Source organism: Triturus cristatus, chromosome 10 (genome assembly GCF_964204655.1).
Source record: "Triturus cristatus chromosome 10, aTriCri1.1, whole genome shotgun sequence".
NCBI lineage: Eukaryota > Metazoa > Chordata > Amphibia > Caudata > Salamandridae > Triturus > Triturus cristatus.
Genome location: NC_140593.1, coordinates 1,242,512,695 through 1,242,538,190, shown reverse-complemented (window position 1 = coordinate 1,242,538,190; position 25,496 = coordinate 1,242,512,695). Strand labels below are relative to the sequence as shown.

The 25,496-nt window shown below is 48.8% G+C and overlaps 1 protein-coding gene across 1 annotated transcript in view; it reads right to left on the bottom strand.

Annotated features, from left to right (window-relative positions):
• The window catches only part of LOC146797186 (uncharacterized), a 285,008-nt gene that overhangs the window by 115,465 nt on the left and 144,047 nt on the right, over positions 1-25,496 (bottom strand). The gene's annotated exons all lie outside the window — the stretch shown is intronic.

The window sequence follows — 25,496 nt, the reverse complement described above, 5'->3', positions numbered from 1 at the left end:
GGAATGGGGTGAAGAGCGCTAGTAGCCATGTCCTCTTTCTTTTTTAGAGAGATTTTATATCCTGTGAGCTAGGAATTTTCTTCTTGGAGGATGGTATCACTGGGTTTGTTATATGTCCAGTGTCTGAATATAATTTTTAGGTCTCGCCTGACCAGCGCTTTAGCGCTGCTCTGGCGAGACTTATAGTAAGCGCGTTTTGGAAGTGCAAACAGTGGCTTTGCAGGCCTCCAACTACAGGGCATGTGACCCGTCCGGGCGCGCGCACCATTTGGAGTCCTGCAACCACTTGTTTGCTTTCACTTTAGCCGTGATTCATCGCACCATTTGTCAGCCTGCGTGCCCGCCCCCACTCCCCGTCCCACTCCGTCAGCTTCAGTGCGCGCTTGTTCTTTCTGTCTCGTTTTGCTTCAATCGTGTGCTTTATTTAATCGTTTCTCTATCCCGTTGTTTCTTTTTCCGTTGCTATGTCTTTTATCTTCCTTGGTACTTTTTTTCGCAGCTTCATTTATATCATGTTAGCGAGTTTCTGTGAAGTTCCAGACTTATAGAGCCCGGCGCTCATTACCCAACAAGGGGTTCCCCACTCCGAATTAACGCACATGCACACCAGGCAGAAACGTACTTCCCAACCCTCTTTAACTCAGTATGGAGGGACTCCGCATACCTCGTCTCTTTGACCTGTGACTGTTGACAAGTGACGTTATTACATGATTTTGCATACACGTCACAACGACCAACGTTCTATAACTTGTTTTCTTGAAGAAACCTCGCAGACCAGCAGTTATCGCTGATTGGTCCACTGTCACCTTTTAATGACTCTATTCACGGCAATAACAGGGCCAAAAATAAGAGCATTCTTTGCCATGTGACCTGAAATAAATCGTATTGCATCACGTCTTCGATGCTTTTTATGTCCTAATGCATGTCTTGCCCTTTCTCCCCACCACCCACCATCTAATCTCTTCTGCTGTACGGAGGTAAGCACTCTGCGCCTAGAACGCTGTGTGCCATTACGCAGCGCTGCAGTCCCTCCCTCGCCCCGCTCATTTTTTTTGTGTTCCCCCCTCTCCCCACCCCACCACTACGCAGCATGAGTGGTCCCTCCTGGCCCTGTGACTGCTTTTGCGGTAATAAAAGACTACAATTATCAGGATTCAATGGGCCCCTCGGGGCCCCAGGTTCCGGTGCTACTATACCTGCTGCTCCAATGGCATGGCCCTCTCAGAGCACGAATCCTGGAGCCGGGACTGCTTCTCTCCATGCCACCACAGCTAATGTGCCACTTCCCGACTTTTTATCCCAGCAGGCCGCCCTATCCGCAGCCATCTTCCGAGGTTTGATTTGCCGGGACTTTAATTATCATAAGCGGAGACTCATTAAGCAGCGATCAACAGAAACGCCTTGTGTATTATTGATGAGTGGGGGTGAGTAGAGGTGGGCCCAATCCACCGTAATTAAATAACAAGCATTTGCAATGCAATAGGTCTTGCATTTACGAGAGTTTGAGCTATTGACATTGCAAATGACGATGCCTTTCATTTTTGTTTTGTTTTTTAAAACATAAATAAAAGGCATTGTCATTTACAATGCCAATAGCTCAAACTCGCGTAAATGCGAGACCTATTGCATTGCAAATGCTTGTTTGTTTTGGATCCAGCTTTTCTTGCATGGTTTCCAGAATTGGCTTCTGAGGAGAATCTGTTTCGGCGCAAAGCTGGATTGGTCCTTCTGTCCCTTGGAACCGATGTTTTATGTGCCAAAGGTGTAGTATCTGGACTCAAGCTGGAAGGCTTGACCTGTGATTTTGGTGCTGAGCCGGCGAGCAGGGCGTTTGATGCAGAGCTTCAGTGCCTACCATGGCCGGATAGCAGTGGTGGCCCGGAAGCCTTATGTTTAGTACAAGCGGGTATTGTGAGCAAATGGGTTTTAGTATTTACGGCACCTTGACCTGCTGGATCATCATGGGACTCACGTTCTAGCTCCAGCTTGGAATCAGAGTCCTAGATGGAGAAGACCTCTTCTGCTGCGGAGGTTTCCATTTCTTCCTGTTCGATATCTTCTCTAAAGGTAGAGGGGGTCTTCAATACTTTGTTGCTGCATTTCTTAGTCGAGCCGGACTGTCCCAGAGGGTCTTTTTTCAGTGAAATGAGCGGCAGGGGTAATAGTCTTCCTTGTGCTCCGGAGACAGTTACAGGTTACACTCCTTGTGAAGGTCGGTATGCGGATATTTGGAGTGGCACAGGGGGCAGAAATAGAACTGAGTCCATTCCATCAGCATATTACTAGATGTTTGAGTGGAAGTCAAAAGAAACTGGTTAGGCCCGAAGGCCGCGGTTGTAGTTGTCTCGATCAAACTAGGAAGGTTTTTCAGTTTTCGACACAGAGGAGGGGTAAACGTATTAGAAACAATACAGATGCAGGTACAGTGGGTTGAGCACCAAAGGGATCACAACTACCGGTCTCAAACCGGAGCACAGCAAACCACGTCCGAACCCGATGGCAGAAAGAAAACCACCCAACAGTGGAGTCGATGTCTATGCGCACTATCACCGAAAGGAAGAGTCACCTTACCTAGTTACTGGAAAATACTTCTAAGAATCAACTTGCAAACATCCGGCCCAAACACTAGATGGCAGGAGTATGCAAAGCATGTTTATCTACAGCACACATGCCTCGAACATAACTATTTCCCTAACTTCATCAACTAACTGAACTTCTCTATACAGTTTATCCACCTCATTATGTAACCCATACTTCAGCCAATGAGGTGGAGTGACAAACCACTTCCTCTCCCAGAGTCTCCAACTGTCGATTTTTCAAACCTTGCATGGAGTGAAGTATCAAAATCAGCCTCAAAGTTAGGGGAGGAGAGTGGGTCACGTGAACCCATGAAAGATGCCTGCACTGAAGAACTGTAGTAATAGGCAAACCACTTGTTGGGTCTCCAGCACGGAATCTTCCACAGATTAATATGCTTCAATCTGAATAGAAGATGGCGGAATAAACCTATCCATTACATGCAGATCATACCATGACAAGTGGCATTAAGTTGCAGCTGAGCAAGAAGAGGCTTGTCTCAATGAAAGAGGACACCTCCACAAGGCAGACAGCGGATTCTCCAAAGGTTTGCATTCAAGCAGTAATACGAACAATTGTTACTTACCTGTAAACAGGTGGTTCTCCAGTATTGGTGTCTTTCATAGATTCACATGCTTGAATATTCCCCGTCGTCGGAGTGGGAGTCCCACGGTAAATAAAATAGCAATATATACATATATATATATATATATAGTAAAATATATACATAAGTAATCATATAATTAGTGCATATAGGTGTAAAACACACATAGTGTACCTATAAGAGAGAAACTCCATAGGAATACAATGGAGAGAGACAAAAGACCTTTGTAGTCTATCTCTGTCATTATGTAAGTCCGAACTCCAGCCAATCAGGCGTCAGCCCCTCTCTAGAACCTTCTCCTCAGAGCTTCTCACCTCAGATTTTCGTAGCACAAGAGTGACTGTAAAGTGCATGAGGAGAAGAGAGCCTCTGAAGGGAGGAGGGAGGGTCGCATGTGAATCTATGAAAGACACCAATACTGGAGAACCACCTGTTTACAGGTAAGTAACAATTGTTCTTCTCCAGTATTAGGGTGTCTTTCATAGATTCACATGCTTGAATATAGAATAGCTAGCAGTAACAATCACCATTGTTTCCATGCCAAATAGATTCAACATATATAGATAATCAATCTTCTTATGCAAAAAAAACAGTATTGAACAACTGTAACATTGTAAATGCATAATATATATGGAAACAATATGGAGGCGGGAGGAAGAGGCTCACCTTACTTAAAAAGATTGCGCAGCACTGCCTGTCCCACCGCAGCATCCTCCTCGCTTAAAGTTGCCAAGCAGTAGTGCTTAGTAAACGTGTGTCTGGTCGACCACGTAGCTGCTCTGCAGATGTGTTGCAAAGATACTCCAGCAAATAAGGCAGTAGATGATGACACTGCCCTAGTGGAGTGTGCCCTCACTGGAGACTGCAGAGGTTTATTTGCCCTTTGGTGGCAGAAGACAATAGCTGCCGAGATCCAGCGTGCAATCGTTGGTTTAGTAACCTGACGTCCTTTATGACAGCGTCCATAAGCTATAAAAAGTTGATCGGATTTCCTGAAAGAAGCTGTCTTACTGATGTAGAACTTAAGACACCGCTTGACGTCCAAAGAATGTAATCTTTGTTCTGCAGGTGTCTGAGGATTGGCAAAAAAGGTCTTTAATATTACTGGCTCATTAATGTGAAAGTCAGTAGGCACCTTGGGTAGAAATGATGGATTGGTGCGTAACACTGCAGCATCCGGTTTGAACTGCAGGAACGGAGGTTTGATGGTAAAAGCATGGATGTCACTGACACGACGAGAAGACGTTAGTGCCAGAAGTAGAGCTACTTTCCAAGTGAGATATTTTAGGTCGGCCTTGTGAATGGGCTCAAACGGAGGTCTCATCAATTGTGCCAACACAACGTTGAGGTGCCACAACGGAGGAGGACGCCGAACTGGCGGAAATTTCCGGAATAGGCCCTTAAAGAATTGGCGGATTATTCTTGAGGAACAAAGGGAACTTGATCCATCTTGCCGGAAACGGGAAATGGCTGCTAGAAAAACCCTTAGGGTTGCATGCGACAGTCCAGAACTGGCTAGGTGCAAGAAGAATGGTAGCAATTGCTCTGGCGTGGAATGTATCGGATGAACTCCGTTAGCAGCACACCAATGGCAGAATCGTTTCCATTTAAACTTGTACGTCCTGATTGTAGAAGGTGCTCTTGCCTGGGCCAAAATATCCCTACAATCCTGGGGGATGTCTAGGTGGGCGAACTCATGGTGTTCAGGTTCCATGCTGATAAGCTCAGTGAGGAGGGATTTGGATGACAAATTCTCCCTTCGCTCATGGTAAGCAGATCCGTCCGATGTTGCAGGAGGATTGGCTGGCATTGGGACAGGAGGAGCAGTTCTGAGAACCACGCTTGCCGTGGCCAGCGCGGGGCTATTAGGATCAGGTGGCAAGGCTGTCTCCTCATCTTCCAAAGAACCCGAGGTATGAGGGGTATTGGAGGAAAGGCGTACGCAAATAGATTGCACCAGTTTATCAAAAGGGCATTCCCTTGTGATTGCTTGTGGGGATGCCAGCTTGCGTAATTTCGGCATTTCCGGTTCTCCGGCGTGGCAAAGAGATCGAGTTGCGGACGGCCCCATAGTTGGAATATCCTCTCTAGAGTGGGTTGGTGTAACTCCCACTCGTGGGTCGACGAGGAGGACCTGCTCAGGGAATCCGCTAGGACATTGGATACTCCTGGCAGGTGGACTGCCGTAAGCAAGATCTGATGACTGAGAGACCAGTCCCAAATTCTTTGAGCTAGCCTGGAGAGACTTGGGGATCTTGTTCCGCCCTGTTTGTTGACATAGTGCATACAGGTTGTGTTGTCTGTCTGTATTAGCACTGACTCTCCTTGGAGCAAAGGTAGAAACGATTTTAGAGCCAGAAAAATCGCCATGAGCTCCAACCTGTTGATGTGCCAAGATCTTTGATGTGTGGACCATCTTCCCTTCACAGAGAGATCCTCCAAATGAGCGCCCCATCCTTCCAATGAGGCGTCTGTTGTGAGTGTTCTGTCCGGTGGCAGCGACAGAAAGGACATGCCTTCCGTCAAGTTGGCTGGAATTGCCCACCATGCGAGTGCTGACTTTATCTGATCTGTGACACATATCATGTCGTGGAAAGATCCCGTTACCTGACGCCACTGAGCATCCAGAGCTTCCTGGATAGGACGTGTCCTCAGCCGGCAATGAGGGATCAAGGCAATGGATGATGACGCCATCCCCAGAAATGATTTTAATAGTCTCACAGAAACTGACTCTCTTGATCTGATCAGAGCCACCAGTCGCAGCATCTTTTTGAGACGCTCCTGGGAGAGGAATGCCTTCGCTGACACAGTCTCCAGAGTTGCGCCCAGGAAATCTCTTTGTTGGTACGGATGAAGTTGGGATTTTTCCACATTTACGGACAGGCCTAAAGAGCGAAACACGTTCTGGCACAGAAGAGTGTGTTGTCGCAGGTGAGTGCTTGACTGAGATTTCAGGAGAAAATCGTCCAGGTATGGAAATATTTGCACTCCCTGGAGGCGCAAATACGCTATTACTGGAGCCAGTACCTTCGTGAACACTCGAGGGGCTGAGCGCAGGCCAAATGGTAACACTTTGAATTGGTAATCGTGTTGACCCACTCGAAAACGCAGGAACTTTCGATGCCGCCGTAAAATAGGGATATGAAAATAGGCATCCTGGAGATCTATAGTCGCCAGAAAATCTTCCTGCAAGAGTAAGCGCAAGATGTCTACCAGCGTCATCATACGGAAGGATTGGCTCTTTATATATTTGTTTAGTGCTCTTAGATCGAGGATGGGCCTCCACTCTCCGTTTTTCTTTGTGATCAAAAAGAACCGGGAATAAAAACCTTTTCCCTTCTGAGACACTGGTACCAGTTCTATAGCTCCTTTTTGCCTTAAAAGTCGGACTTGATGCAACAGTTCTTTCATGTGAGCTGGTGGCGGTCCGGAGGGTGGAGTGGGAGGAGGGAATTTGGTGAATTCTAAGGCGTGTCCCTTCTTCACAATGTCCAAAACCCAACGGTCCTTGGAGATGGAGGACCATTGGGAAAAGAACAGAGAGATTCGACCTCCAACCTTGTCTGTCCGGTAAGAGTCACTGTCTCTTTGATGCGGATCCTCTGTATGAGGATTTTCCTCTATAAGACTTGGAGGTTTGCTGCCGTGATGTTTGCTGTTGCTGTCCATAAGAGTAACGGTTGGACCCTTGATTGTAAGGTTTGTATTGTTTATTGTCTCTTCGAAAACTTGAGGAGGTGCCGCGTCCGCGTGCACCACGAAAATTACTCCGCTGAAATTGAAGGTTTCCTAGTGATCTAGCTGTTTCAGTGTCTTTCTTTATGGACTGTAGAGCTTCATCGACGTGGCTCCCAAATAAAGACTCGCCGTCATATGCCATGTTTAAGATCATAGACTGAACCTCCTGACGAAAGGATGTAGATTTTAACCATCCTTGCCTACGCAGAACAGCCGCTCCGGCAAGCTGACGGAAACCCATGCAGGCGATGTCCACTGCACAATCGATTATTTCCGCCGATGCCGCTTCTCCCTCTTGGAGCAACTTCATTGCCTCCACTTTAGATGGCTCTGGTAACTCCTGAACCACATCCGAGATATCAGCCCAAACTTGTCTGTCATATCGTCCCAGGATGGCCAAGGCATTAGCTGCTCTAACCACCGTAGAGGCCATAGAAGAGAATTTACGCCCTATGGCATCCATCCGACGTCCGTCACGATCCGGAGGCGAGGTGATAGAAGATGCCGGATTTTTCGCCTTACGTTGCGCTGCCTGCGTAACGACCGACTCAGGTTTAGCCTGACCCGTGAGGCATGCTGGGGTTCCTATCGGTGCCTTATATTTCTTTTCCAATCGAGGCACCTGAGCTGGCAAGGTATTCGGTGTCTGCATTAATTTCTTGCCTTCTTCCCAAATAAACTCAACTATGGGAATAGCATGAGTCTGTTTGTAGGGTTGATTCTTGAAATCATAAAGGAAGCAATCTTCCTCCCTGCGCTCCGTTGTTAACTTAAAACGGTGTGATGCCCTTTCCATCAGTTGGTGAAAATTGGCTATGTCCACTGGAGGTGAATCCCCTGTTACTATCTGTGAGGGGGATGGTGTTTGTGCCTGGTAATTGTCCCACTCCGCCATATCATCATCATTGTCATCTACATCCCCATCATCATCTGGGATTTCACCCTCTTCTGGGTCCTGAGGGCCTTCCTCTACAGGCTCATAATGAGGCAACACCCTTTCCGGAACCTGTCGTGGAGGTACAGGCGGCATCTGTGGAGCAGGATTTACAATAGGTACCGGTGGAATAATTGCTGGAATCACCGGGGTTGACGGAACCTCTGAACGTTGAGGGGATAGAGGGAACCGTTGGTTGTAGTCGTCCAACATGCGTTGGAGATTAGTAATGAGCGACAGAGGAAGAGTCGCCGTTTTATGCTTCGGAAGGGCCTGGTGTATATATACCGGATCCTCATCCTCACTACTGACATCCTGGCACTTAATAACCAAGTCGGATGGACTTTGTGCCGTTCCGAAAGACTCCGGTAACCCCTCGGATTCCTGATCCGAATCTGTAGCGAATAATGGTGAGGGAGGCTGTGCAACTCCCAAAGGAATATTATGTTCCTGGCTCTCCAAGCCCACAGTAGGAGGTAATGGTGTCCAAGAAACTCCTTCCCTTCTTGTTTTCTGGGTAGTCGCCACACCGCGTATTCGTACCCTTACGAATGTCTGTGGGGATGTACTCGTCGACGGAGCCGTCGTCGAAGGAATGATGGTCGACGGAATTATCGTCGACGACGTCTGTGGCAACAAGATTGCCGTCGTCGGATTCGCCGTCGTCGGATTCGCCGTCGTCGGATTCGCCGTCGACGGGGCCGCCGTCGACGGAGCCACCGTCGACGGAGCCGCCGCCGACGGAGCCGTCGTCGAGGTCTTCGTAGACAAGGCTTTCGTCGACGGAACCACCGTCGACAGTGTCGTCGTCGGGATCTTCTTTTTCTTCGCCGACGGAATGGGCGTCGACGAGCTCGACGACGTCTTCGTCGACGACACAGTCTTCGTCGACGGAACCTTGACCTTCTTCGTCGACGTCGAAGTAATGGGCACAACAGAAGTCACCGCCCTTGAAGAAGTGATGGTAATCGTCGACGAGGATAACGTCGACATAACGCTCGTCGACGACGAAGCAGCTGACGTCGTCGTCGGGGTCACCGTCGACGAGGTAGAAACAGCAGATCTCGTCGTCGGGAGCATCGTCGACGAGGCTGACAAAGTTTTCCCCGAGGAATGGGAAGTAGACGCCTCAGCAGCCTGAGAACAGTGTCCCATAGGCGACAAAGCAGTAGGTGAAACCACAAAGGTGGCAGTTGTCAGAGGCAAAGCCAGCTTCTTTTTCTTCAGGAAAGGAGATGGTAACTCCTGCACACTACTGCGCTTAGAGGCTGGTTGAGAACGACCAGAAAAGAGACTTTCCACATCAGAGGGAGAGTTATCCTTGTCCTTCAGTCTCTGTAGCCATAATAGCAGGCGGCCTTCTCTGTCCTTTAGAGTTTTTGTAGAAAAAGTTCTACAAAACTTACATTTTGCCACCTCATGGTCAGGATATAAACAGTAAATACACTTACTGTGTGGGTCCTCAGAGAACAAACGCAGTTTTCCACATGAAGAACATGGTCTAAACAAAGATTTCTTACTAGAAGACATCCTCACTGACAAAAACTGAGCAGAGCTCAGGGAGACTCCCTGTCACACGACGTGCGGTAGAAAATCTGAGGTGAGAAGCTCTGAGGAGAAGGTTCTAGAGAGGGGCTGACGCCTGATTGGCTGGAGTTCGGACTTACATAATGACAGATAGACTACAAAGGTCTTTTGTCTCTCTCCATTGTATTCCTATGGAGTTTCTCTCTTATAGGTACACTATGTGTGTTTTACACCTATATGCACTAATTATATGATTACTTATGTATATATTTTACTATATATATATATATATATGTATATATTGCTATTTTATTTACCGTGGGACTCCCACTCCGACGACGGGGAATATTCAAGCATGTGAATCTATGAAAGACACCCTAATACTGGAGAAATAAAGGTTTTTCCATGTTGCAATCCTACAAATGACGATAGAAACACTGGCATGCAGTGCTGCAGAAGCCTCTACTCCTTGAAGAATGGCTGACACACTAGAACGTAGGGGACAATTGTAAGAAACTGGCTCTATATATACACTGCACCAAAGTGAGGTACAGTATGTATAGAGTCCAAGAGTCTTCAGAGGTTTGGCAGAGGCTAAAGTTAGATATAACCTTACTCTCTAAAGTGGTAGCTTGGTCGAGCAGTAAGGCAGTATCAGAGGACAGTGTAAAGCATTTGTTGTACACACTCAGCAAATGGTCTCACACTCAAGAACTGAACTCTAGGCCAATGGTTTGCATAAAAATATATGGTTTTATTTTAGAACCAACAATAGGTATTAAAATATACTCTCAGAATGAGATGCTTTAAATACTTTCGCAATATGCAACTGACTTTTGTAGGTAATAGTTTGTTGCAATAGGCAACACAATTTCAAACAATAATACATTGAGCTCAATAGGAACTTTGTCATATGCAATTAATTACTTTCAGGATTACTTTTCTAACTTCAGGGCTGGATCCTAGTTAGCTCTGCACGGCTTCTTGTCCTCCGTATCTTTTTCTTGTTGCTGGATCTGAGGAAGGAAGGTTCAGGGTGCCCCTAAATACTAAATTTAGGGGTGTTATAGGTAGGTAAAGGGCAGGGACCAATGGGTGGCTGGGTCCCCCATCCCGGGCGGGAGAACCGGTGGGAAACAAGTGAGGGAGAGGTGTGCCCACATCTGCCAACTCCACCCCTCAGGTGGGAGAGGCGAGGTGAAGCACAACCTCGAGTCCCCGCCATATTGAGGATGGGGAGACCCAGCCAACCAGGGACCTGCCCCCCTCCCACTGGAGAGTGGCAGACTAGGGGGTGTACCCACCCGAGGGAAGGGACCCATTGGCCCTGACCTTTTTACCTACCTGTAACGCCCCTAAACCTAGTATTTAGGGGCAACCCAGAACCTTGCTTCCTCAGACAAGAAGAAACCACAGGAGAAGGACCGAACAGCCGTGCAGAAGCTAACAAGAGGAAGACACCCACTGACTTGACCCAAGCCCTACCGGCCTGCTCCTGCGAAATCCCGGTGTGCCCTGCAGCCAGCAACCTCGAAAACCCCGGAGGACCTGCCTACATTCAAGAACAAAGACTGTCTCCTGTGAACACAGGATTTGCTTATCTGCAACCTCTGGCTCTCGTCGTACACCACGAATCCGCCCCACTCTGCAGTGCATCGTTCTTTAGCTCACTTCGCCATCCCAGTTCAGACACAGCTATATGCAAATCAGTCTTGACCCTGTGCCTCATGGGAACAGTCCAGTTGGAATTGCCAAGCCAGGTCTTCCCTGGAATGGAAACAAGCATCCTGGGACCGGTTTCAGCCTAACAGCCCTCATCAGCCAGGCTAGCTTGAATCCAATGGCAAAGTGAGCAAGGGACCCCACGTCTCATCATTCTTTAGCTCACTACACCACCCCAGTTCAGAGGTTCTTTATATGTGGTTGATCCCAAAATTGAAGTATTGTAGGAAAACTTGTGGGTGGAGTTACCGCTCATGGACTTGTTGGCACCTCCGGCTGAGATCTGCTAAGTGTGTCCACCCCCGGAAGGTACTGCGCTAGCAGATGAAGGTTGTAACGGATGGGCCATCTCCAAATGGTTTGGGCTAGATGAGACGGTGGAGGTGACCTGGTGCTCTGCTGTTTTTGGAGAGGATACATGGCAGCCATATTGTGTTTTGATCAGGACTTCCTTTCCAATTAGTTGAGGAAGAAAGGCTTTGAGCAGCAGATGAACAACTAGCAACTCCAGGTGATTTACATGTAGAGGTCTGATTTCCTGCTTAGGAGCCAACGGGCCCGCATTCTGAAAAAACAGCCAGATTGTTCGTGCTGTCCTTTAAATGGTAATTACCACTGATTAGTTTTCAAATACAGAATTGTTTCCATATCCACGTCACCTAATTTTAGACTATTTTTAGGTGCTCCTTCCCCACCCTCACTATTTCTTTGAGTCCTGATGAAGACCCCCCCCCCCCCCCAAAAATAATGATGAAGCAACCTTTATGACAGTGGTCAAAACGTTGACATATCTGTATATATATCAAACTTGGGCAACAGAGACATGTCTATCTGTGCCTAGATTGTTATGTTTATTTGAACATCGTTTTGTCAAAAGTTAGACCGAATTGGTTCTAAACAGCTTAGATGTACTTGAATCACATTACCTTTCCGTTCCTTCACACAACTCTCCCTGAGCACTCCCTCCCTCTTTCTGAGCACTAATATGTACCAATTTTGATTAAATCTTATTTATGTTTTGATTAATTCCATTTCTGTTATGCAATATTAAATCAGTTAAATAATTTGTTGTAACGTTTTGAATTATTTAAGGGATTTGAATTCAGTTCCACGCACGTTAATTTGTCAACAGTAAGCAAGTGTGACTTTTTGTACCATGAAGTACTACGGCTACACAAAGCAATCATACCAAGGAGATGCTGGACTGTCTTGACTGACCTGCTGATAAGGCTGGAAAAAGAGGTAGAAGCACCTGGAAGGATTGAATTCTGCGGGCTTTGGGATCAGCTATCCCCCCACTGTGAGTAGAGGATGACTCCCAGGTAGGGATGTATGTGAAGGGGTTGGAGGTAGGATTTGACTGCATTTGTGGTAAAGCCTAGTTGATGTAGGAATAGTTTTACCTGCAACTCCACTTCCCTCATAGGGGAATTTCCATGATAAGTCATAAGCACTGAAAAGACCCGCCAACATGCAGGGAACTCAGAGCACTTTAACCAAGATGAACAAGTTACTTACCTTCGGTAACGCTTTTTCTGGTGGATACAGTATCTGCCTGTGGATTCCTCACCTTGTGAATATCCCCTGCGCCAGCAACGTTCGGAAACTTTTGTAAAAGTCCACGCCGATGAGGTCGAAGACGAGGTCACAGAGACACGGCTCCGCTCGCGACTCCGCTGACGTCACCGGCTCCATAAGAAGACCTAGTCGGCGTGATGACGTCAGTTCCGCCCCTTTTTTCCGTGCTTTCGAGGCACACGGACGGACTGACAGCAATATGCACATAAACAGCATACACAGTACACAATATGCATATTAACAGTGTAGAGAACATAAATAACATCACTTCCTTGACAGTAATAAACCAATTTGAAACCATCAATAGAAATACAGCATAGAAATACTGATATAGAATCACTGGTATAGAAGGATGGACAACGGGGAGGCGGGTGGGTCAGTGAGGAATCCACAGGCAGATACTGTAGCCACCAGAAAAAGCGTTACCGAAGGTAAGTAACTTGTTCTTCTGATGGATACATCTGCCAGTGAATTCCTCACCTTGTGAATAGATTACACAGCAGTCCCCCACTCCCGGAGGAGGGTGTCTACCCTTATACACCAGAAAATCCTGAAGGACGGAACGAGCAAAGTGTCCGTCCCTCCTCACCTCGGTGTCCAAACAATGTTTTGCGAAGGTGTGAAGGGAGGCCCAAGTTGCCGCCCTACAAATGTTCTCCACAGGAACCCCCCTAGACAAAGCAGAGGTGGAAGACTTTGCTCTAGTGGAATGAGCCCTTAAACCCTCCGGAGGCTCCTTACCAGCCAAAGAGTAGCAAATCTTGATGCACAAGACAATCCACCTGGAAAGGGTGCGCTTGTGCACCGCTCGACCTTTCCTGCAGCCAGCAAAGCCCACGAAGAGCTGATCATCAACCCTGATGTCCTTTGTCCTGTCCAGGTAAAAGCTCACCGCCCTTTTAGGGTCCAAACGGTGAAGTCTCTCCTCCTCTTTGGAAGGATGAGGGGGAGGATAAAAAGAAGGAAGGGTAATGGATTGTCCCAGATGGAAAGGTGTTACCACCTTAGGCAAAAACGCAGCCCTGGTCCGGAGTACCATTCGTTCAGCATGCACAGTCAAGAATGGGGGCTTTGAACTAAGAGCTTGAAGCTCACTTACCCTCCTTGCCGAGGTAATTGCGATAAGGAATACCGTCTTGAAAGACAACAGCTTCAAGGGACACTTATGTAAGGGCTCGAAGGGAGAACCCATAAGATAGGTTAATACAAGATTTAAGTCCCATTGGGGCACAATAAAGGGAGTAGGAGGAAACTTACTTGTAAGATCCTTTATAAAACGAAGAATAGGTGACTTGAACAGTGACGGCTGATCCAGCAGGCATAGGAATGCCGACAAAGCCGATAAATATCCTTTAACTGTAGCCACAGCAAAGCCTTGCTGAGCAAGAGAAAGGGCAAACTGCAAAATGTTAGACAAACGAGCCTTCAAAGGATCAATTGACCTCTCCCCACACCAGAGTAGAAATTTAGACCATCTATAGGAATATATGGATTTGGTGGAGTGTCGCCGGGCCGATAAAATAACATCCACCACATCTGGCGGGAGAGAGAAAGAATTCAGGTTGCCCCGTTCAATCTCCAGGCATGAAGGTGTAAGCTCTGGGAGGTGGGGGTGTAGAACCTGCCCCTCCGACTGCAAGAGGAGGTCTGCCCTCAGAGGGAGACGCAGCGGAGGGCACGAGGAGAGGTGGAAAAGATCTGTGTACCACACCCTTCTTGGCCAATCCGGGGCGACCAATATAACTTGGGCCCGGTCTTGGCGAATCTTCCTCAGAACCCGAGGAATCAAGGGTATGGGAGGAAAAGCGTAAAGGAGTCGAGAGTCCCAACTCAACTGAAACGCGTCCCCTAACGCCCCCTGCAGCGGATACTGGAGACTGCAGAATGACGGGCCGTGAGCATTCTCGTGAGTGGCGAACAGGTCCACCCGAGGAGTTCCCCACATCCGGAAGACGTGACGAACCACCTCCGGATGAAGCTTCCACTCGTGGTCGGCGGAGAACTGCCGACAGACTGTCCGCACGTACTTTCAACACCCCGGCCAGATGATTTGCCATCAGACAAATCCGATGGTCCTGAGCCCAGGACCATAGACGCAGGGCCTCTCTGCAGAGACAAAGAGACCCCACCCCTCCCTGTTTGTTTATATACCACATCGCGGTCGTGTTGTCCGTCAGAACTTGAACAGACTGACCGCGAAGGGAAGGGAGGAAGGCCTTGAGTGCCAAACGAATCGCCCGCAATTCCAGGAGGTTGATGTGAAGCAACCTTTCCTCCGTAGACCAAAGACCCTTGATCTCCAGATCCCCCAGATGAGCACCCCACCCTAAAGTGGATGCATCCGTTATCACTGTGGCCACCGATGGAGGTAAATGGAAGGGCTTCCCTTGGGACAGATTGCCCTCCACGCTCCACCAAGACATTTCCGCTGCAGCTTCTCTGGAGATCCTCACAGACTCCCTGAGATCTCCCTTGTGCTGATACCACTGCTTGCGGAGGCACCACTGTAGCGCCCTCATGTGCCGGCGTGCATGGTTGACCAACAGGATGCAGGAGGCGAACAGACCGAGCAGGCGAAGGACCTTCAGAACTGGAACGACCGCTCCGTTGAAAAATAAAGGAATCATTTCCTGTATGTCGAGAATCCTTTGTGGAGGAGGGAATGCTCGACACACAGTAGTGTCCAGTACCGCACCTATGAACAGGTTGCGCTGAGAGGGCACCAGGTGAGATTTGGGCACGTTGATCGGAAAACCCAATTTGTACAACAGCCGAGTTGTATCCTGCAGATGACGCAGCACCTTCTCCGACGACTCCGCCTTGATCAGCCAGTCGTCTAAATAAGGGAAAACTGAAATCCCCGACCTTCTGAGATGGGCTGCCACCACCGCCATCACCTTTGTGAAGACTCGAGGTGCGGTAGTAAGACCAAACGGGAGGACTACAAACTGGTAATGTTGCGACCCTACCGTAAACCGGAGGTACTTCCTGTGCGACTTCAGGATGGGGATGTGGAAATGCGCATCCTGCAAGTTGAGCGACACCATCCAGTCCTCCTGATTCAGCGCCTGAAGAACCTGCGCAAGGGTGAGCATCTTGAACTTCTCCTGTTTCAGGTAAAAGTTCAGGATTCTGAGGTCCAATATCGGACGCAACCTGCCGTCCTTTTTCGGAATCAGAAAATACCAGGAGTAACATCCCTGACCCCTCTCCTGCTCCGGAACCACCTCTATCGCACCTTTCTGAAACAACTTCAGGACTTCCTCCTGCAGGAGAAGACTGTGGTCCTCCGAGCAAGCCCCTTGGCAAGGAGGGTAATTTGGAGGGAATTCCCGAAAGGGAAGGGCGTACCCATTTTCTACAAGATCCAGAACCCAGAGATCTGTAGTTACAGATTCCCAATCCTGTAGAAAATGGGTAAGCCGGCCCCCCACAGGACCAGCATGATCCGGAATGTCGAATCTAGGGCTGCTTTGCGGAGGTGGGAGGGACTGAGGAAGAGGAGGAGGAGGAGAGTTGACGGCCACGTGAGCGACCCCTAACTCTTCCTCTGTATCCCTTGGACAAAGAACCTTGCTGTTGTTGCTGCTGCTGGACTGGTCTGTAAGAGCGAAAAGTCGCCCTACCAAAGCCTCTATACCTTTTGAAAGTTCCTCTCGGCTGGGATTGAAGGCCCAATGACCTAGTCGTAGCCTTACTCTCCTTGAATCGTTAGAGAGCAGCATCCGCCTTCTTCCCGAACAAACCAGACCCATCAAAAGGCAAGTCTAATAAAGTTGACTGCACATCAGAGGAGAATTCAGAGGACTTTAGCCATGCACCCCTCCTGGTGGCGACCGAAGACCCCATGACCCTGGCAACTGAGTCTGCTGTGTCCAGACCACTTTGGATAACTTGGCGAGCAGCCGCCTGGGCAGCTGTCAGTACTTCATTGAAGCCGGCCCTATCCTCTTCTGACAGCTTTGGTGCCAACTTCTTTGCAGAGTCCATAAGCGCATGGATATAGCGCCCCAACAAACACGTTGCATTTGACGACTTAAGAGCCATACTGGCTGATGAAGACCTTTTTGGCCGATTGGTCCACCTTCTTAGCCTCCCTGTCTCCTGGAACCGGAGGAAAAGCCCCTTTTGATCGTCCCGAACAAGCCGCCTGAACTACAAAGCTTTCAGGCGAAGGGTGCGAAGTTAAAAATTCAGGATCCCCCGGAGCCACTCTATCTCCTTGCAACTGCCCTGGAGACTGCAGTAGCTGAAAAAGGTTTGCGCCATACCTCTAGCGCAGGTTCCATAATAGCCTCGTTAAAGGGTAGCAAGGGTTCTGAGACCGCAGGAGGTGAATGCAACACCTCAGTAAGAATATTAGCTTTAAATTCTGTTGGTAATTGGAGATACAACAATTCCGCAGCTTTTCTAATCACCGCATGATACAGTGCTGCTTCTTCAGAGGGTTCATCCGATGGTGGAGTGAACTCCCACTCTGGAGACAATTCCAGTCCACTTGCCTCCTTTAACTCTTCAAACACCATCAGATTCCACTAACTCTCCCTCTTCAGCCTCTTCCAACAGAAAGCGTCTCTCGTCCACCACTCTGTGCTTCCCTCCTTGAATGAATCCGGATCTGCGGCGGCGGCGTGTGCCAATCCGACTGCGCCGGCAGCGGCGTCTAAGGCGGATCAGCCAGAGCAGCCGGCGTCGAACGAAGTCGAGTCGGCGCCGGTGAAGAGGGAAGCGGCGATGTTCTCGGCGCCGGTAGCTGCCAAGACGGCGTCGCTGGAAAGAATGCCATAAACGGAGCTTGAGGGTAGACCTGCGGCACTCCCAAATTGAAAGCCATCGGACCCATAGGTGCACCAGGGTTATACATTGCCCTTGAAAACACCCCATACATAGCATTTAGGTAATGCGTAGGGTCCTGACCTGGACCAGGAAAAGCAGGATACTTGTCAGGTAACACCGGACTCGGGCCTGCCGGCGCCGACGGTGGAACAAGAGGCGTCACAGTCTCACCCGGAGCCTGACAATCCTCATCCAGGACCAGAGACGGAGCCGGAGGACTCGCTGGAGCCGGAGATGGAACCGGCGTCGGGGATGACACCGGCACTGGAGAAGCAGCCGGAACCGGCGAAGTCACCGGAGAAGAAGGAGTTGGAGGCGAAGCCGGGACTGGAGAAGGAGACACTGACTCTCTCCGACGTCGAGTAGGCGACTTAGTCTTCGAAGCCGAACCTTTATCGGAATGATGATGCGAAAAATACCTCCTCTTCTTTTTATGCTTCTTACTCTTTGAAGCATGCCCCGAAGTTGACTTGGACGCCGACCTCGACCTGGATCCAGACCTCCTTCCTCTTTTTTCCTTCTTCATTCGGGCGATGAAGAGCTTCGCCTCTTTCTTTAAGCGCCTTCAAGCTCATTTTAGGACAGCTTGAGTAACCTCCCACATCGTGGTCTGAAGACAAACACCAAACACAATCGTCGTGCGGGTCGGTGATAGACATGTGCTTGCCACATTCTCGGCAAGGCTTGAAACCAGACTTCCTCGTTGACATTATCAAAGAAGAACAGAGAAACTCCAGAAAATACAAATATACAAAGTAACAAGTAATGCCACTAGTAACGATTCCCGAAATCCATTGGCGTCATCGGCGCGGAAAAAAGGGAACTGACGTCATCACGCCGACGAGGTCTTCTTATGGAGCCGGTGACGTCAGCGGAGTCGCGAGCGGAGCAGTGTCTCTGACGTCGTCTTCGACCTCATCGGCGTGGACTGCTACAAAAGTTTCCGAACATTGCTGGCGCAGGGGATATTCACAAGGTGAGGAATCCACTGGCAGATGTATCCATCAGAAATTTTCTTATGTGTAGATAGATGCTCGCCTTTCTTCGGGAAGGCCTGAAGTAACTGAAAGAAACTTTCACAGCTGGAAGAAGGCTACAATGGCCAAATTCTTCATTTTATAGATAAAAGGGGGGTCAGGAGAATTGTCCATGCTTATAAATGTACAAAGCTTTTGTAAAAATACAGATGTCTTTCACAAACACAGTATAGAAATGAAGGAGCATAGTGTAGACTCCTAGGCTGCCATTATAAGAGCAGAAAATAGATGTGGTACCTTCAAGGCCCCAGGCACCTCCAGTGTCCTATCATGCTTGGCTAGAGGCAGTTTGCTCAGTTCTTTTTGAGGCGATGAATGATCTGTATAAGGCCCATGAGTGCCTCTGTCTATTCCACCGGGGAGGAGGGAGGGCTACTTATGACTTATGGAAATTCCCCTACGAGAAAGCTGGAGTTACAGGTAAGAAACCCTTCCTTCTTTCGTAGGGGAATTCCATGTATAGCCATAAGCACTGAATAGAATAGCAACCCCACACCTACTTATAGCGGTGGAGAAAACAAAGTGAACCACAAAATCCCACTAAATGAATATATTTTTGAGAGGCCTGCCCTAGCATCAGAATCAAGTCAGTAATGCTTGGTGAATGTGTGACTAGACCTCCATGTACCTGCCTTGCAAATCTCTTGAATGGGGCTATTCTGCATTAAGGTGGCAGTGGCTGCTTTACCCCTAGTGGAATGTGATTTAGGGATGACAGTGTTTTGTTAGCTTTCTGATAACCTAACAGAATGCAAGAAACAATCCATCATGAGATGGACTGGAAGCGGCTAGAACAGTGTGGACCGCCCCATAATTAACAAATAATGGGTCTGATCTGTGGATTGTGTGTGTTTTATCAAGAAAAAACTTTAAAACCCTCCGTAAATTTAGAGAACAGTGTTCTCGCAGCTGGTGTAGATGGGTTCTGAAAGAATGTGGGTAATAAAGATTAAAATGGAAACACGCACCGCCTTAGAGAAGAATTGTGTGGGTTTTTGTAACCACCTTGGAAGAATGGAAGACTATGGTTCATGAGAACAAAGCTTTAATTTCGCTATAACAGAATGCTGATGTGATTGCTACAAGGGAAGTGGATTCCACAAGAGATGTTGGAGATGCAATGTGTATGGCCTCGAATGGGTCCAGCATAAGGCAGGAAAGGACTAGAGTAAGCTCCCATGAAGAGAGGACGCCTAGCTGCAGGATAGACAGTCTTCAAACCCTCTAGGAAATCCTTGATGGTGATTTTGAAAAAAAACTATGTGTGGAGGATATTTCCTGTATGCAGTAAGCTGCCAAATAAACTTTTATGGAAAAGAATAGGAGGGCAGATGTTGGCAAGAAGTAATAAGAATGGAAGGAAATCTTCCCAGCTAGTTGCACGGTCCACACTCTAGAAGAAGAAACACCAGATGCAAAATCTTTCACTTTAAGGCATATGCTAGCTGGGTGGACTGTCGCTTGGCCTCCTTCAGGATCTCCATGCAGTCTGTTGGCAGGTTCAAATGTCCATACTGTACTAGTTCAGAAGCCATGCAGCCAAATTCAAGGAGGAGAGATAGGGGGGGCACCATCAGGCCTGGGAATTGTGAGCAGGTCGTCTGCATAACAGTCCGAGAAATGGATGCTGTGACCAGGGAAGTAGGTCCATGAACCACCATTGACACTGCCACTCTGGCGCTAGGAGTATCATCTTGGCACTGGAGAGGGACAGATTGTGAGAAAGTGGCTCTGTATATACTGTTCCCAAATAGGTACAGGGTGTACAGAGTCCACAGTCCCCAGAGGTTTGTCAGAGGCTAAAGTTAGATATAACCTTACTCTCTAAAGTGGTAGCTTGGTCGAGCAGTAAGGCAGTATCAGAGGACAGTAAAGCATTTGTTGCACACACTCAGCCAGCAAATGGTCTCACACTCAAGAACTGAACTCTAGGCCAATGGTTTATATTGAATATGCTACTTACCAGTATGCATCTGTTCTTGGCATGTAGGGCTGCTGACATTCATATCTGTGCATAGATCGCCGCCTAGTGTTGGGTCCGGATGTTTGCACGTTGTTGTCCTGGAAGAGTCTTCGAAGTATCCTGGGATAGGTGACTCCTCCCCTGGACTACAGTGCGCATGGGCATCCTCTCCATCCTCAGATTATTTTTCGCCATTGTGGCAGTGATGGAGTAGGTACAGAAAGTGATGACCATGCTTACAGTAATTCTGAGAGCTGCAGCTGCTACAGGCGCCGGGGAGGAGGGAGGGCGATATGAATGTCAGCAGCCCTACATGCCAAGAACAGATGCATACTGGTAAGTAGCATATTCAGTTCGAGGCATGTGGGCTGCTGAATTCATATCTGTGCATAGAATACATAGCAGTGCCCCCTATTAGCGGCGGCTACCAGTGCCAGCTGCAGCGGTCTGAAAAAGAGTTTTGAGAACAGCCTGTCCTACAGCTGCCTGCTGTTTTGAGTGTACATCTACACAATAGTGTTTGGTAAATGTATGTATAGTGGACCATGTGGCTGCTCTACATATTTCCTGTAAAGGAATGTTTCCTAGGAAAGCCATGGACGCCCCTAACTTTCGTGTTGAGTGGGCTCGTGGGGGAATCGTTAATGTGCGTTTAGCCTTTTGATAGCAAATTTGAATACATTTAACGATCCATCTGGCTATACCTGCTTTGGAGATGGCGTTGCCTTTGTGTTGTGGAGAAAAGGCAACGAAAAGTTGTTTTGTCTTCCTAAAGTGTTTAGTTCTGTCTATATAGTACATGAGGGCTCATTGACATCTAGTGTATGGAGCATTCTTTCAGTGACATTTTGTGGATTCTGAAAGAAAACAGGCAGTTCAATAGTTTGATTCATGTGGAACTGCGATATAACTTTAGGCATGAATTTGGGGTTGGTACGTAGTACGACCCTGTTTGCGTGAACCTGTATGAATGGCTCTTGAATGGTTAGTGCCTGGAGTTCACTAACTCTTCTTAACGAAGTGATTGCCACTAGGAAAGCTACTTTCCAGGTGAGGAATTGAATCTCACATGAGTGTAGAGGTTCGAAGGGTGGGCCCATCAGTCGGGTGAGGACCAAGTTGAGGTTCCAGACCGGTGCTGGTGGGTGTCTTGGGGGAATTACTAGTTTAAGTCCCTCCAAGAAAGCTTTGATGGCAGGCACTCTGAATAAAGAGAGGTGCTGCCTGTTCTGGAGATAGGCTGATATTGCGGTCAAATGGATACGTATTGAGGTGTATGCCAGATTGCATCGGTAGAGGTGTAAAAGGTAACAGATTATATTTTGAATGGATGCGTCTAGCGGGTTAATGTCTTTGTTGTTGCAGTAAATGACAAACCTCTTCCATTTAGCTGCATAGAAAGCTCTGGTAGTGGGTCTCCTGGCTTCCTTAATGATCTCCATACAGTCAGGTGGCAGGTTTAGGTAGCCAAACTGTAAGACTTCAGGAGCCAGATTGCCAGGTTCAGCTGTTGCGGATCTGGGTGCTGAATTTCTCCATGGTTCTGCGTCAAAAGCGCGGGTTTGATCTGCAGCGCAGCCTTTGATGCGGCACCACGGAAAGTTCCAGAAAGGTGGTGTACCATGGCTGGCGCGCCCATGTGGGAGCAACTAGGATGAGTGTCAGTGAGTGCTGTCGCAGTTTGCGTGCTACCAGCGGTGTCAATGGCGCTGGTGGAAAAGCGTACGCAAATCTGCCGGACCAGTTCATCCATATCGCATTTCCCTGCGACTGTGGATGTGGGAACCTGGCGGCAAAGCTTTGGCATTTTGCGTTTTCGTTTGTGGCGAATAGGTCTATCTCTGGATGACCCCACTGTTGGAAGTACGGTTGGAGTACTGACGGATGTAGCTCCCACTCGTGCATCTGGTGGCTGTGTCTGCTGAGCAGATCCGCCATCTGGTTGTCCTTGCCCGGGAGGTGTTCTGCCATGAGGAATATGTTCCTCTGAATGGCCCACTTCCACATGCTCTGAGCCAGATGAGACAACTGTGGAGAGTGTGTTCCTCCCTGTTTCTGTATGTAGTACATGGCCGTCATGTTGTCCGTCCGGATCAACACGACCTTGTTGCACAGGTGTACTTTGAATGCTTTCATTGCCAGGAAGATTGCCATCAGTTCTAGAAGGTTGATGTGCATCTTCTTTTGCTGTATAGTCCATAGTCCCTGCACTGTGTAATTGAGTACATGAGCTCCCCATCCCTGGAGAGACGCGTCCGCCGTCAGTATTATTTGTGGAACAGGCTCTTGGAACGGTCGGCCCTTGCAAAGGTTTTGTGGATTCCACCAATGCAGAGAGTTGTATGCCCGACCGCTCACCAACACTAGGTCTTTTAGTTGCCCGTGAGCCTGATTCCATTGACGTGCTAAGCACTCCTGAAGCAGGCGCATATGTAGTCTCGCGTGCGGGACTATGAAAATGCAGGAGGCCATCATGCCTATCAACTGCATGAACACTCGCGCAGGAAGGGAGTGTTGCGGTTTGAACTTTGAGATCAGCAGTTGCATGCTGTTGATCCTCACTAAATTTGGCTGAGCTGTGGCTGCCAGAGTGTCTATGGTCGCACCTAGGTACTGTTGTACGTGTGCGGGTTGGAGATGTGATTTTGGGTAATTTAGTGAGAATCCCAGACTGTGAAGAAGGTGGATGGTGAGGGACATGTGGCTGGCACATTGTTGGGCTGACTGTGCTTGAACAAGCCAGTCGTCCAGGTAAGGGTAGACGTGGATGTGTTGTCTCCGTAGATGTGCAGCTGCTGTAGCTAGGCACTTGGTGAAAACTCTGGGTGCTGTTGTCACACCGAAGGGGAGGACTTTGAATTGGTAGTGCTGCCCCAGAAGAGTGAACCTGAGATATTTTCGGTGTGACGGGTGTATGGGTATGTGGAAATACGCATCTTTGAGGTCTAGTGTGGCTAGGAAGTCTCCCTGTCTGAGCAGCGGGAGAACCTGCTGTAGGGTGAGCATATGGAAATGCTCTGAGAGAATGTAGTGGTTGAGGGGTCTCAGGTCTAGTATAGGTCTGAGTGACCCGTCCTCCTTTGGTATTAAGAAGTACAGAGAGTACACCCCTGTCCCTTGTTGGTGGACGGGCACGACCTCTATTGCGCCTTTTTGCAGCATACTTAGCACTTCCTGCTGTAATAATGCTAAGTGCTCTGAGGACATAGGACGGTGCCTTGGCGGTATTGTGGGTGGAGTGGAGGTTAATTCGAGGCAGTAACCGTGTTGGATAACATCTCTGACCCACCTGTCCGTGGTGATGGTATTCCACGTGGACAGGAACCGCTGGAGTCTTCCCCCGACAGGTGTTATGTGGTCGGGGGGAAGGGAGAGGGCGTCACTGTTTGTTCTTGGGTGAGGACCTGGTGTTGCCGTAACCGCGTCCTCTGCCCTTGATGCTGGAGCCACAATATCCACCTCGGGTGTTTTTATCGTAGGTACTTTGTGTGCCCCCTTTATTGTAGGTTTGCTGTGACCCCTGTCCTCTAGCCGCTCCCCTAATTCCGTGGCGACGAAAGGAGCCACTACGAAATGTCTGCGTTTGCAGAGCCCCCATTGACTTTGCAGTGTCTGTCTTTTTTGAACTTTTCTAGGGTGGTGTCAACTTCTGGTCCGAATAAGTAGTCGGGGTTGACAGGCTGATTGAGGATGTTATTGTGAACCTCAGGTTTGAATCCGGAGATTCGTAACAAGGCGTGTCGTCGTAGCATGACGCTGGTGTTTATTGCCCTCGCAGCTGTGTCGGCGGCATCCAGTGCACACTTAATGGATGCGTTTGTGAGAAGTTGTCCCTCCTTGATGAGGAGCTCCGCTGCCTCTTTGTACTCGTCAGGTAGATGTTGGAGTAGGGTCTCTAACGTGTCATAGTGTGAGCGATCGTAGCGAGCTAGGAGCGCCTGTGTATTGGCAATGCGCCATATGTTTGCCGCCTGGGCTGCAATCCTTTTGCCGGAGGTCTCTAGCACCTTGGACTCTTTGTCCGGGGGAGGAGCATCACCAGTTGTCTGCGAGTGTGCCCGTTTGCGAGCATTAGCAACTACGATGGAGTCCAGAGGCAACTGGCCTCTAATGTACGTAGGGTCCCCAGGTGCTGGCTTGTATTTTTTCTCGATCCTGGGGTTTATTACCCGTGCCCTGGTGGTATCTTTGAAAATGTCCTTTGCTGGCTTGAGGACACCTTTCAACATGGGCAGAGTCTTTACAGTCCTCTCTGAGGATGCGAAAGTGTCCACCAAGAAATCGTCCTCGATTGTGTCTGAGTGGAGTTGCACTCCATGACTGGCTGCGGCACGTTCAATGAGGGCGTTGAATGCAGCAGTGTCCTCTGTGGTAGACGTTTTTGCGCCATAAAGCTGCGTGTCCTGTGTATCCATAGCGGCACCTGGGTCTACAGGGTCATCCCAAACGTGATCAGGGTCCTGCGGGCCTTCAGGGTCCATATCCCTGGGGTAGGTGGTGTAGTCACCCATGTAGTCCTCTATTGCGTCCGTGTCGGAGTGCGTCGGAGAGAAGGACTGTGGATCTGGGTAAGAGGTGTGGAGGCGTTCATAAAGAACTGGTTCCGTTTCCGCCGGCAGTTTTTGCTTCAGCAGGATCCTGTAAGAGTCCAAAGCCTGCTCGGAAATGATCTTCCGCTTTCAGAGCATGAGCCTGCCGGTGTCGGCGTCGATGAAGTGGGACGGTGATGTCCCAGTAGGAGAGTTCAGTAGATGGGGACCTTGTCTGGGTGACACGTGTTGGTTGGTGCCGAAGGTGCCTTTTGAGCCTTTTTCGGCTCGGAGCCCGACGTGGCCTGGAGGGCTGCCTTTTCTCTGATGTGTTGCAAGGACGCTGCAACTTGTCGCACCTGGAACGCCGACGGTTCTTTGGCGCCGAGTGGTTCTGTAGAGGCAGGTGTGGACTTCTTTGGAGCCACAGGGTCATCGAGTCGAGGAGAGG